The sequence below is a fragment of the Salmo salar genome, chromosome 06, assembly GCF_965601325.2.
Source record: "Salmo salar chromosome 06, fSalSal1, whole genome shotgun sequence".
NCBI lineage: Eukaryota > Metazoa > Chordata > Actinopteri > Salmoniformes > Salmonidae > Salmo > Salmo salar.
In genome coordinates this window covers 46,930,917-46,943,093 of record NC_138296.1, presented here as the reverse complement: position 1 = coordinate 46,943,093, position 12,177 = coordinate 46,930,917, and the positions used below count along the sequence as shown (strand labels likewise).

The window sequence follows — 12,177 nt, the reverse complement described above, 5'->3', positions numbered from 1 at the left end:
AGCTGTGGGATCTTATATAGACAAGTGTGTGCCTTTCCAAATCAATTGGATTTACCGCAGGTGGACTCTAAATCAAGTTGAAGAAACATCTCAAGGATGCCTAGTTAAATAGAGGTTCAATAATATATGCTCAATGGAAACAGAATGCACCTGAGTCTCATAGCAAAGGTCTGAATACTTATGTAAATAAGGCATTTCTTTTTTTTATTTGTAATACATTTGCAAAAATGTCAAAAAACCTGTTTTCGATTTGTCATTAATGGGTATTGTGTGTAGATTGATGAGGAAAAACATTTCTTTAATCAATTTTAGAATAAGTCTGTAACGTAACAAATTGTGGAAAAAGGGAAGGGGTCTGAATATTTTCTGAATGCACTGTACAACATACAATAATACAAAATTACCAAACATATTAAGAAAAACTGACACATTTATCAGCATAGGTCTCTGATCATTTCTCTGAGCTGACCAAGGGGGACCAGAACATCTCATTTCAGAGATCCTTTATGAGTTGTTCCTCATAAAGGGGGAAAAAATTAAAACCAACTCTATGGAGACTGAAGGGGCCTCCTGTGTCATCCAAGCCGGTGACCGGGTTTGGTCATTTCTAAGTCTAAATTGAATTAATGATGATAGATACAAAGGACATTTCTGCATGAGTGCTTTGTAAATAAAACACAAGAGAATGCTGCTCTCTCCTTACATACAAAGAGGCCCAACCCACTTTTTGATAAGAACATATTGGTGAGTTCTATAAGCATTACCAGTAATAAACCTCAGGGCACAATGGAAAACAACATCTAGCGGTTTAAGTGCAGATGCTGTTGCATACATATAGATAATATCCCCATAATCAAAATTGACAATTTCCTTCCTTCTGTAAAATAAACCAACCTTGAACGTCACCTTCTTCACCAGCTCAGTGACATGTTTTGTTTTTAATTACAGTTCTCTCTCAAACCAGATACAAAGACAATTTGTAGGAAGGAACTCGCTCAATTTGTGTAACGTTCAAACTAGTCATTACAAGTTCATTTAAATCTGGGTTATGGGACCTAGAAAAAAACATGCATTTTGTTTTGTTTGCATTTAGCACTAACTTTAGGTCCAATAGTGACCACTGCAGTGCTAAAAAATCTGATTTCAAATTTGAAAAGGCTTATCCAACTGATGGAGCAATGGAATACAACACTGTATCATCTGCGTACAAATGAATAGATGTTGTTTTTACAGCATTACCAATGTTATTTATATCGTTTGTCAACAGTAGTGGGCCGAGGAAAGGGGCACCCCTTTATGTAATTCTAGGAACTCAGATTTGACCCCCATCTACCTTGATGGCCGGAGTTCTGTCATTGAGATAATTATCAAACCATCGGCAAGCATCAGTACCCAACCCTACCAGGGACGGCTTACTCAACAGAATAACATGGTCTACAGTATCAAAAGCTTTTGACAAGTCTACAAACATGGAGCCCAATTCTTTCTTTCATCTAAGGCATTTGCAATATCGTTTACCGTAGTGGTGCTATGTTCAGGTCTGAATCCGGATTGATTAACATTAAGAACACCATTTACAGACAGATAATAACGTAGCTGTTTGTTGACCAATGATTCTAGGAATTTCGCAAGACAAGGGAGCCTGGAAATGGGTCGATAATTATCGAGATCACTACGATCCCCACCCTTGTGGAGTTGAGTGGCAATACAAAAGCTTCTTTCCACACTTTTGGAATATTTCCTGATACTAAAGTTAAATAAAAAATGTGTGTTACTGAGCCAGCAATGGGGGGTGATGCATACGTAAGCAAAGACGGGTCCAAATTGTCAGCCCCTAATGACTTCCTGGTGTCAATAGCTTTTAAGGAAGCAAGAACTTCTGTTTCTGTGAGTTGCCAAAAATAAAAACCCAGATAAAATGCCCTTGCTAATCAAACATGAGATGGACACCACAATTTCCATCTAAATTGGAAATCAAAAGTTTTAGTACATGGCTGAGCATGTCTTTGCCCTCTTTGGCCTCTAGGGGGAGCAGGGCCTGCAGCATTATGACTCAGTGGACTTTTGACTTGAAGGGCCGGAGGAGAGGAGGGATGGAAAGAATGACTGTGACCAAGGAGGCGTGCCAGGGAGCTGTAATGGGACAATATAACACCATTTCACCCACACATACAATTGTCCCAATGGTCAGTTAAGCGTAACATGTTGCAGTGCATTGTGGGTCCAGCTGGCCTGTAACTATACTGTGGAGAGGTGATAAGGGATTAGGCAAGTATGTTGAGGCCCTAATTTGGTGTTTACAATCACTAATTGTTAGCCGGATATAGGGCTTTAAAAAAAAAAAATCTTAAATTTCAGCTCATTCTTTTTGAGCCATTCACATGAGAAGTGTTATTTTCAAGGCAAAGGCAAGGCATTGTTCCGTCTTGCACTGTCACAAATGAACAGTTTTGAATTCTCCCATTCTCATCCCCTTTCTGAAGACGGCAATACAATTCTCCCTCGTCTCCTGGCTTGCTGTCTCATCGTTTTGGAAGAAATCCAACGAGACTAAGGTTTTTTTTTTTTATAGCATCCCATTTCTGCCATGACTATGTGAAATAGTACATCATCATAGCAGTATCAGGGATTTATCTGATCTGAACCCATGTTGAAGAACTAAGAATAAAAGTCTCATTCTGGACTTTTTCATTCAATTCCTGGTGTGTTTCATTGTCTTCGCAGCGTCTCGCGCAGAGTGCTGAGTTGTCAGTAAAGTACTGCAGTGGGCACCAGGCCCTGGCCTTTATTTTGGAATTCTGTGACATTGTTTGATGGCTTGGCTTCCGCCTGAAACTGAAACAGTAAATCTACATGTCTGTCATCAGTCCCCTTACGCCTCCACATCCTGCCGGTTAGACTGAACATAATTTGATCTCTCAGAGGCCTGCGTGCTTACATGTCAAATTCGGATCTCGGTTTAATCTGTAACCAAGTACAATTCCTCACATGAAACATCCTTTACCTTTAATTACAGCACATTTAACAAAAATATGTACGTTTATAAATATACATATTTATTGTAAATCTGCTGAGGTCGTATCTCAAGCCATCTAAGTATCTGTGATTTCCTCTAGCTGCTCAGACGGTTAGAGGATTCTCCTGTGCGAAAAATGTAGCGTTAATTAGTTCCATGACAAGTGCTGTGGTGCATATGTAGTTCGTATTTTGAATTGCTTACAACATTGTGGTCTGAAATTGAATTGAGCTTATATACTGTACATTTGGAAGTCTTTGAGGTCTTCAATCCTCAGTCTTGTATCATCATAGAACCTGACAAGCTTCCCCCCCCCAACTAAAGGGTTGAACAACCCATTTTACTAGGCTACATACGAATAACCACTACTGCAACAGACAGACTACAGTAGACGGACATGGAAACATGGAAACCCACACCCTCGTTCAAACCAGACCAAGCAGACAGTAACATGCAACACTTATTGCAGCATGCTCAGCAAAAACCATGCTGGCAGGCAATTTGTCCGTTGACCAACTTTTTGGGGTGAAGTGAGAAGTAAAGACAAGCAGATGAAGCTTATTTTGACTGAGTTGCTATAAAAAAGAAGGGAACTATGTTCCTCTTTGTGTTATAAGAGAATGTGCCGTCTCGGCAGAGCCATTTAAGAGGTGTGACTTTATCCAACTTTTCTGCTGAGTCATCTATTTGTCTTCTTTCCTTTCAACACCTCTGAGGCTGCTCTGTACACACACACATGCAAATTCTCACACACACAGTTACACTCTTACAAATACAGTGAGGGGGAAAAGTATTTGATCCCCTGCTGATTTTGTATGTTTGCCCACTGACAAAGAAATGATCAGTCTATAATTTTAATGGTAGGTTTATTTGAACAGTGAGAGACAGAATAACAACAAAAGAATCCAAAAAAATGCATGTCAAAAATGTTATAAATTGATTTGCATTTTAATGAGGAAAATAAGTATTTGACCCCCTCTCAATCAGAAAGATTTCTGGCTCCCAGGTGTCTTTTATACAGGTAACGAGCTGAGATTAGGAGCACACTCTTAAAGGGAGTGCTCCTAATCTCAGTTTGTTACCTGTGTAAAAGACACCTGTCCACAGAAGCAAGCAATCAGATTCCAAACTCTCCACCATGGCCAAGACCAAAGAGCTCTCCAAGGATGTCAGGCACAAGATTGTAGACCTACACAAGGCTGGAATGGGCTACAAGACCATCGCCAAGCAGCTTGGTGAGAAGGTGACAACAGTTGGTGCGATTATTCGCAAATGGAAGAAACACAGAAGAACTGTCAATCTCCCTTGGCCTGGGGCTCCATGCAAGATCTCACCTCGTGGAGTTGCAATGATCATGAGAATGATGAGGAATCAGCCCAGAACTACACGGGAGGATCTTGTCAATGATCTCAAGGCAGCTGGGACCATAGTCACCAAGAAAACAATTGGTAACACACTACGCCGTGAAGGACTGAAATCCTGCAGCGCCCGCAAGGTCCCCCTGCTCAAGAAAGCACATATACATGCCCATCTGAAGTTTGCCAATGAACATCTGAATGATTCAGAGGACAACTGGGTGAAAGTGTTGTGGTCAGATGAGACCAAAATGGAGCTCTTTGGCATCAACTCAACTCGCCGTGTTTGGAGGAGGAGGAATGCTGCCTATGACCCCAAGAACACCACCCCCACCGTCAAACATGGAGGTGGAAACATTATGCTTTGGCGGTGTTTTTCTGCCAAGGGGACAGGACAACTTCACCGCATCAAAGGGACGATGGACGGGGCCATGTACCGTCAAATCTTGGGTGAGAACCTCCTTCCCTCAGCCAGGGCATTGAAAATGGGTCGTGGATGGGTATTCCAGCATGACAATGACCCAAAACACACGGCCAAGGCAACAAAGGTGTGGCTCAAGAAGAAGCAAATTAAGGTCCTGGAGTGGCCTAGCCAGTCTCCAGACCTTAATCCTTTAGAAAATCTGTGGAGGGAGCTGAAGGTTCGAGTTGCCAAACGTCAGCCTCGAAACCTTAATGACTTGGAGAAGATCTGCAAAGAGGAGTGGGACAAAATCCCTCCTGAGATGTGTGCAAACCTGGTGGCCAACTACAAGAAACGTCTGACCTCTGTGATTGCCAACAAGGGTTTTGCCACCAAGTACTAAGTCATGTTTTGCAGAGGGGTCAAATACTTATTTCCCCCATTAAAATGCAAATAATTTTATATTTTTTCTGGATTTTTTTGTTGTTATTCTGTCTCTCACTGTTCAAATAAACCTACCATTAAAATTATAGACTGATCATTTCTTTGTCAGTGGGCAAACGTACAAAATCAGCAGGGGATCAAATACTTTTTTCCCTCACTGTAGACACACAGGCTTTATTCAAAGCTAGTGGTAGGTCATTAGTAAAAAAAAAAAAGAGAACCGTATAGGGCCAAGGCAGCTGTAGTCATTTCTACTACTAGTACAACTAATACTACCACTACTACTTCTACTACTACAACTACACAACTAGGCCTACTAAATAAACAAAACAACCATTTTGGAATCTAACAATAAAACTCCTATCTCTACTGTACCAGCATCACAGCTGCTATAATGAGCCGAGGGAAATGTTATTTCTCTGAAAACAAGTTGTACCCCATCACTAATGGTGCTTTTCCATTGAGACTTACCCCCACACCAGTGGACTGCCAGTGTTTTATGTTAATGTAGCGCTAGTGTTATTTTGGTTCCATCAGGAGTGTGATCCTTAAGACTTGTGGCGAGCAGAATCAACAACTGCATCACACAAGACTGTTGCTTTGTGAGAAGGTGTAAACGTTTGTCCTTTTTTATTTAACCTTTATTTAACTAGGCAAGTCAATTAAGAACAAATTCTTATTTACAATGACGGCCTACCCCGGCCAAACACTAACCCGGACGACGCTGGGCCATTTGTGCACCGCCCTATGGGACTCCCAATCACGGCCGGTTGTGATACAGTCTGGAATCAAACCAGGGTCTGTAGTGATGCCTCTAGCACAGAGATGCAGTGCCTTCGACTGCTGCGCCACTCGGGAGCCAGCTAAAAAGTAACCAGAGCCTTGCCTTGGCTCCAAGATAGAGCAGGTCCGCTGGAGCCATGGCCCAGTGAGACACGGGTGACATCACATGTAGATGGAAACAGAAAAGTCTGAGCCTTTTGGGTAAAACACTGGGGTAAATACTCATTGGGAAATGCACCAGGAGTGAAAATGACTCAAGGAATTATCTGCTGCTCAACAAACCCTGTTTCTGAAATCAATGTTGAGAGCCATATTCAATACATTTTCTGTATGTTAGTTGCGTAATTCATGTAACACATTTATAATAGTAACAGATTATAATAGTAACAGATTTTAATACAAAGTTGTATGACATGTTTGTGTGTGCGTACTAAACAATGTGCTGGAATACATTTGTCATACATACAGGACAATCTGTCTAAAATGTTTACAATATTTACCCAAGTTCACTTCAGACAACATTAAAGTGCCAATATGCAACTTTTTGTGCGACCTGACCAAATTCACATAGAAATGTGCTTTATAGATTTATCATTCTACTTGAAATCAAGTCTAAGAAGCGGTGGATCTGTTCTATATGCACTATTTCTATGCTGTTTTGTTTTTGTTACTTGTTTTGTACATCAGATTCAAACAGCTGAAATAATAATATTTTTGTTTACATTAAATATATTTCACAGCGGTTTAGATGGTACAGTGATTCTCTACACTATACCAGCTTATTTTGTCACAAACTGAAATTTGGCGAACTACTAGAGTTTTAGCAACCAGGAAATGGTGGAGCGATAGTGCATAGTGCAATGGATTGGAAAATAACAGTTACTGATGTGCACACTACAAAGGTATCTTGAAAGATGCAACATTAATGTAAATTTGGCACATCTGGTTTTATACTTCTAAGCATTCATTTTTCATCAGATAAAAAACCGAGGGCCTGATCTAACTCTCAATGTTGAGGGCTGGGACTGTCATACAAATATGCAGTTGGAGGGAACAAGACAGAGTGTGTGTCAGAACTATTTTACTGGTCTGTTAATGGGAAATTGTCAAACTAAATAAGGCTAAATAAAGCAGTGAAGTGAACGTTTTTTTTTATTAAGTATGCCTGTCCCTTGTATTTGTGTATGGGTATATTTGGGTGTTAGAGGTTGTGAGAAAGTGTGTGTGTGAGAGAGAGTTTGTGCTTAGTTGGATGTTTGGTTTGTCACAGACTACTCCATAAATTGGTATATCTCTGTTAGCCACTCCCCATTTGACATACTGTATGTTGGAATGTAAAGATACGCATATGTTTACTGTTGTCCTATCCAACGTATTTCACCACAAAATACCAACGTCTCTGTGTAAGGTGAGTACAAATAATTTGATTGCATTCCTCTTGTAGAAAACTCACTATTGTTGTTTCCCTGCCACTCAATGTACATATTTTATGAATCATCACTTGATATAAAGAGCCTGCTGTTCATATTCGAAATGAAGTAACGTTATTCTGAATTTCAGTTCTATTTTCTTCATCTACATGATGGTCATATAGTCACTATTGTGAACCCATGAACTATTGTTAACTCACTTGACTATTTCCAACAGTCAGTAAGAGAACTACTCACAATCCAAAGAATTGAAAGAGCTCGATTGTCCAAAAGGACATACTGCCTAATATAAGGTTTAGTTATTTGGATTCTCAAAGACAGTTCAAATGAGAGAGCCATTCAGTCAGTGGAGTATGAATACTGTAATCATTGTTGCACGGTATGGAGAAATTGAGAGATAGAAAACAATACTACTACTAAATCGTTATTTATTTTTTAGTAAAAAGTCCTCTTTAGGATATGATGGAGGCTCAGTAAATCAAATAATAATTCATTTGTTCCTCAAATTACTTTTTTTTTTATAAAGATATACTTAATCAAAATTATTCTCTCATATGTACAGCAAAATCTTCCCATTTGTAACAATCGTCTGACAGAGGGGACCAAGATGCAGCGTGGTAAGTGCTCATATTAACTTTAATGACACTTTAAATAAAACAAGAAAACGAAAGCCAACAGTTCTGCCAGGTGAACACACAAGACAGAAAACAACTACCCACAAAACCCCAAAGGAAAACAGGCTGCCTAAGTATGGCTCCCAATCAGTGACAACGATGTACAGCTGTCCCTGATTGAGAGCCATACCAGGCCAAAACAAAGAAATACAAAGCATAGAAAAAAGGACATAGAATGCCCACCCAAATCACACCCTGACCAAACTTAAATAGAGACATAAAAAGGCTCTCTCAGGTCAGGGCGTGACACCAGTAAATGTCAACCAGTTTTCTTTGCTTGGATTTAGATCTGAATCCAAGATGTTTGCATCAATAACTCCTCTTATATACAATGTATGATCTATGTTATATTGTTTTCCAATTCATTAACTTTAGTGACCTTTTCATGGCAATGTGGGAAATACAAATCTTGGAATGCCTGAACGAACTTCCATGTGGATTTCAGTGACCTAAGACGTTTTTTTATTTATTTCTGTCCTTTAATATTACACCCAAATGTAGTAAATATACCCATTGTTGTGATGTTGATGTGACGTCTTTGCCCATTGGGATGGCAATTGCAAAATCTTATAATAACTTTATTTTAAAAATCCCTCATTAAATTCTTTCTGTCTATCCCCTGCCTTTGTCATACCACATTTGTCAATTCTCTCTCTTCCCAGCACCTGCAATGACTGTCAACCTTTTACTCTTCCTCCTCCTCCTCCCTGTGTGTCACGGCTGCCACACTGGCTCCTTCACCGACTGCCAGAGGCTCCGTTCGTCCCCGGTCACAACCTGGCTGGAGATGGTTTTGACATCGTCAAGATGCAGACCTCCGGCGCCTTTGTGGTGGATGTGCGGAAGTTCATGGTGGGTGGGCACGCCGGTAACTGCACCCTGTGCACCAACACTCTGATGGACAACCAGGTCCAGAAGTTACCGCTCTCCGTACTGGACTGGCGCATAAAGGTGACGTGTCGTCGGAGCCTCAGCAGCCAGATGTACGAGTCGAGCAGCTCCGTTCTGAAGGAGACCGCTAACTCTGCCAACGTCAGCTGGAAGGTTGGCCTGGGCATCAAGGGCATTGCCGGGGTTGCTGTTGGAGGTACACACTCCAAAACTGCCATGTCCGCCAGAGACCACTCCACCAAAGACAAGTTCTCTTTCACCAGCCATGAATTCAAATGCAAATATTAAAACGCGAGTCAAGATTTTGATTTTAGTGCCATAGCATGTAAATTAATGCAGTCTAAAGCAAAAAAAGCCAACAGCAATTTATATAGATTGCATACGGAAAACAACAGTGTTCTCCATGTTGTTGAAGTTGTTTTCATTCCACATACCTCTCTCCCTGTCCTTAGCTTCCGCCTCTGAACCCAACCTCCCCTGAACCAGGAGTTTCAGGACTCCCTAAAAAACCTCCCCAGCACGTACACTCACAAGACCGGCCCTGCCTACAGCCACTTCATCTCCATCTATGGCACCCACTACATCCGCAAGGTGAACTTGGGGGGCCGGGTGCACTCCACCACAGCCATACGCACCTGTGAGATGGCCATGAGCAGCCTCTCCCTCCATTCTGTCAGCAACTGTCTGGGGGTGGAAGCCAGTGGCACCATCAAGGGTGTCACGATCAGCGCCGAGACCAATTACTGCAAGTCCCAGAGCAAAAAACTGAAGACAGGCCATAGCTTCGGAGCCACCTTCTCGGACCGCGTCACCGAAGTGCAGGGCGGCAACGTTGAGGTTGTGGGCATCCTCTTCAACCCTGACATTAAGTCTGGCTATAAAACCTGGCTGAAGTCCCTGAAGAAGGTCCCTGGTGGGGTCTCTTACCAGCTCAGCTCCTTGCACTTCCTGGCCAGAGACAACCCCATCCTTAAGGCCAACCTGCGCAATGCCATCAGAGACTACATCCAGAAGTACGCTGTGTCCATCTCCTGCCCTTCTGCTTGCAAGACGGGGAGACGCAACAAAGACTGCATCTGTAAGTGTAGCGGTCACAGGAACGTGGACTCCAACTGCTGCCCCGGTAAACCGGGCGTGGCCAGGATGAATGTGACGGTGGTCCGAGCTACGGGGCTCTGGGGCGACAACTTATCTAAGACAGATGGCTACGTCAAGGTCTTCTACGGAAAGCAAGGCGGTTCCACTCCTGTGATCTGGAACAATGACTTCCCCTACTGGAACTACAGGATTCAGTATGGAACGGTGGATTTGAAAAGTAGACAGTGAGTTTTTTTTCAATTTTTATGTTAAATAGTCATATCCGTCTCTTGAGGGTTACTATGTATAGGCTTCCTGTACAAAGGAATAAGTGGAGCAGCAAGACATATGTTAAGGGTGTTTTGGGCTCTCTGTGTCTTTGTCGGTGGGATCTCCAGGGTAGTTTCCAGTTTGGTAATTATGCTGCCTAATTCTATAAAACCTTGTAAGAGTAAAAAAAAAAAATACATTTAGAAAAAAAATACATTTAGCGAGCATTGTGAATATTTTGTGTATTACCACTGCTCTTACTTAGAGTGCTCTCTCTCATTCACCCACTCTCTGTGTTCCCTAACAGAGCCTTGAACTTTGAGGTGTGGGACCATGACCACAGATGGAACTATGACCTGCTAGGAAAGGGCTCCATAATCCCTCAAAGGGGCATGAACGTCAACCAAAGTTTCAAGTTGAAACACGGTACGATTTATGTGTCCCTGTCTGTGGTTTGCGGCCCCAGCCTTAAAGGAGCCTTCTGTGATCAGTATGCCCCCTCGCCTGGGTCCCAGGGTAGGCTGAGTTATGTCCATGACTGGGACAGAAAGACAGAGATGCTTACCCACCCTCTTCCAGGGTTCTCACAGTAAACGGAACAGGACCGGTGCCCTTCATGTTAAATGAGTTACTTAATTATAATATAATAATATGCCATTTAGCAGATGCTTTTATCCAAAAGGACTTACAGTACAGTGCATATATTTCAGAGTACGTGACCTCCAGCGGGAATCAAACCCACAACCCTCTAACCAATGCTCTTGACATCTGAGCCACATAGGACTATTTACTCCTCTTCACTCCCTGTGGAGCATAAGGCCGCAACAACACATGACAAGCCAGACGGTCCTTTGCAGTTTTCTCTTTGCTTCACCTTTGTTACATGAGGCTAATGGTAAATCAGTTCAAAAATATTCATTAAATCTATAGGTCAACCAATTAGCTTGCGTTGAGAAGCTCGGTCTTTCCTTTCCAAGGCAATAAAATGATTCATTGCTTCAGGGTTGCCACTACATTCGTATCGTTTTTCTTTCTGTCAGAAAACTAAATAATTTCTCAATATTGACCTATTTTTTTTTTTTTACAATCTATGTAATGTCTGATACATCCAAATAGTTGGGGTTTCAGTATTACTCGTATAACTGTGACACATGAAAAAAAACTTCTTCGAAGTAATGTGAAAGGAGGGATTTTAGCTCTACTTGAGGCTTGCTTGAAGGGGAACATTACGCAAATGCTTTTGCTGATTCATTACCACCCAGATGAAGTGGGTGAGACCACTGACTCTGGATGCATCACTCTGGATGGTTGCAAATGGCATCCTATTCCATTTATAGTGCATTACCTTAGACCAGGGCCCATAGGGCTCTGGTCAAAAGTAGTGCACTATATAGGGAATAGGGTGCCATTTGGGACCCATCCTCTGCATTAGACGAAGGTAACAGAAATATGACCACATTCCCCAACTGACATGACACTTGGCAACAGCTGAGAAAGCAAATGTGCCTTACATGTCACTTACATTTAGTTTACACTGTATTTATTCTTTTTTTGGTGTAATTATGTTACTTTCCTTTCACATGTTTAAACTTTGTTAATGAAAATTACATTTGATAATTGAATTTTCTATTTTCTGCTTGTACTGTCATTCAATAAACTGAGTAGGCCTATCATGGTGCCAGGGATTATTTATCTACTGAATAATTAGATACTTTGGGGCTGAATCCTACCTGTGGGCTGAATTTACACGTGTTAACCCAGACTTTCATGTAAACCATGTTATTGGGGTCAATGGTAGACATGAGAATTCAAGTTATTCATGAATATCAAGTTA

General features: G+C 41.5%; 1 pseudogene across 1 annotated transcript; it reads left to right on the top strand.

Moving 5' to 3' along the window:
• The first annotated feature begins 8,775 nt into the window (after nt 1-8,775).
• Nucleotides 8,776-12,019, top strand: LOC106607416 (perforin-1-like; annotated as a pseudogene). The gene is made up of 3 exons (XR_014392531.1): nt 8,776-9,283; nt 9,446-10,318; nt 10,651-12,019. The product of XR_014392531.1 is annotated as a perforin-1-like (transcript).
• Nucleotides 12,020-12,177: the final 158 nt, after the last annotated feature.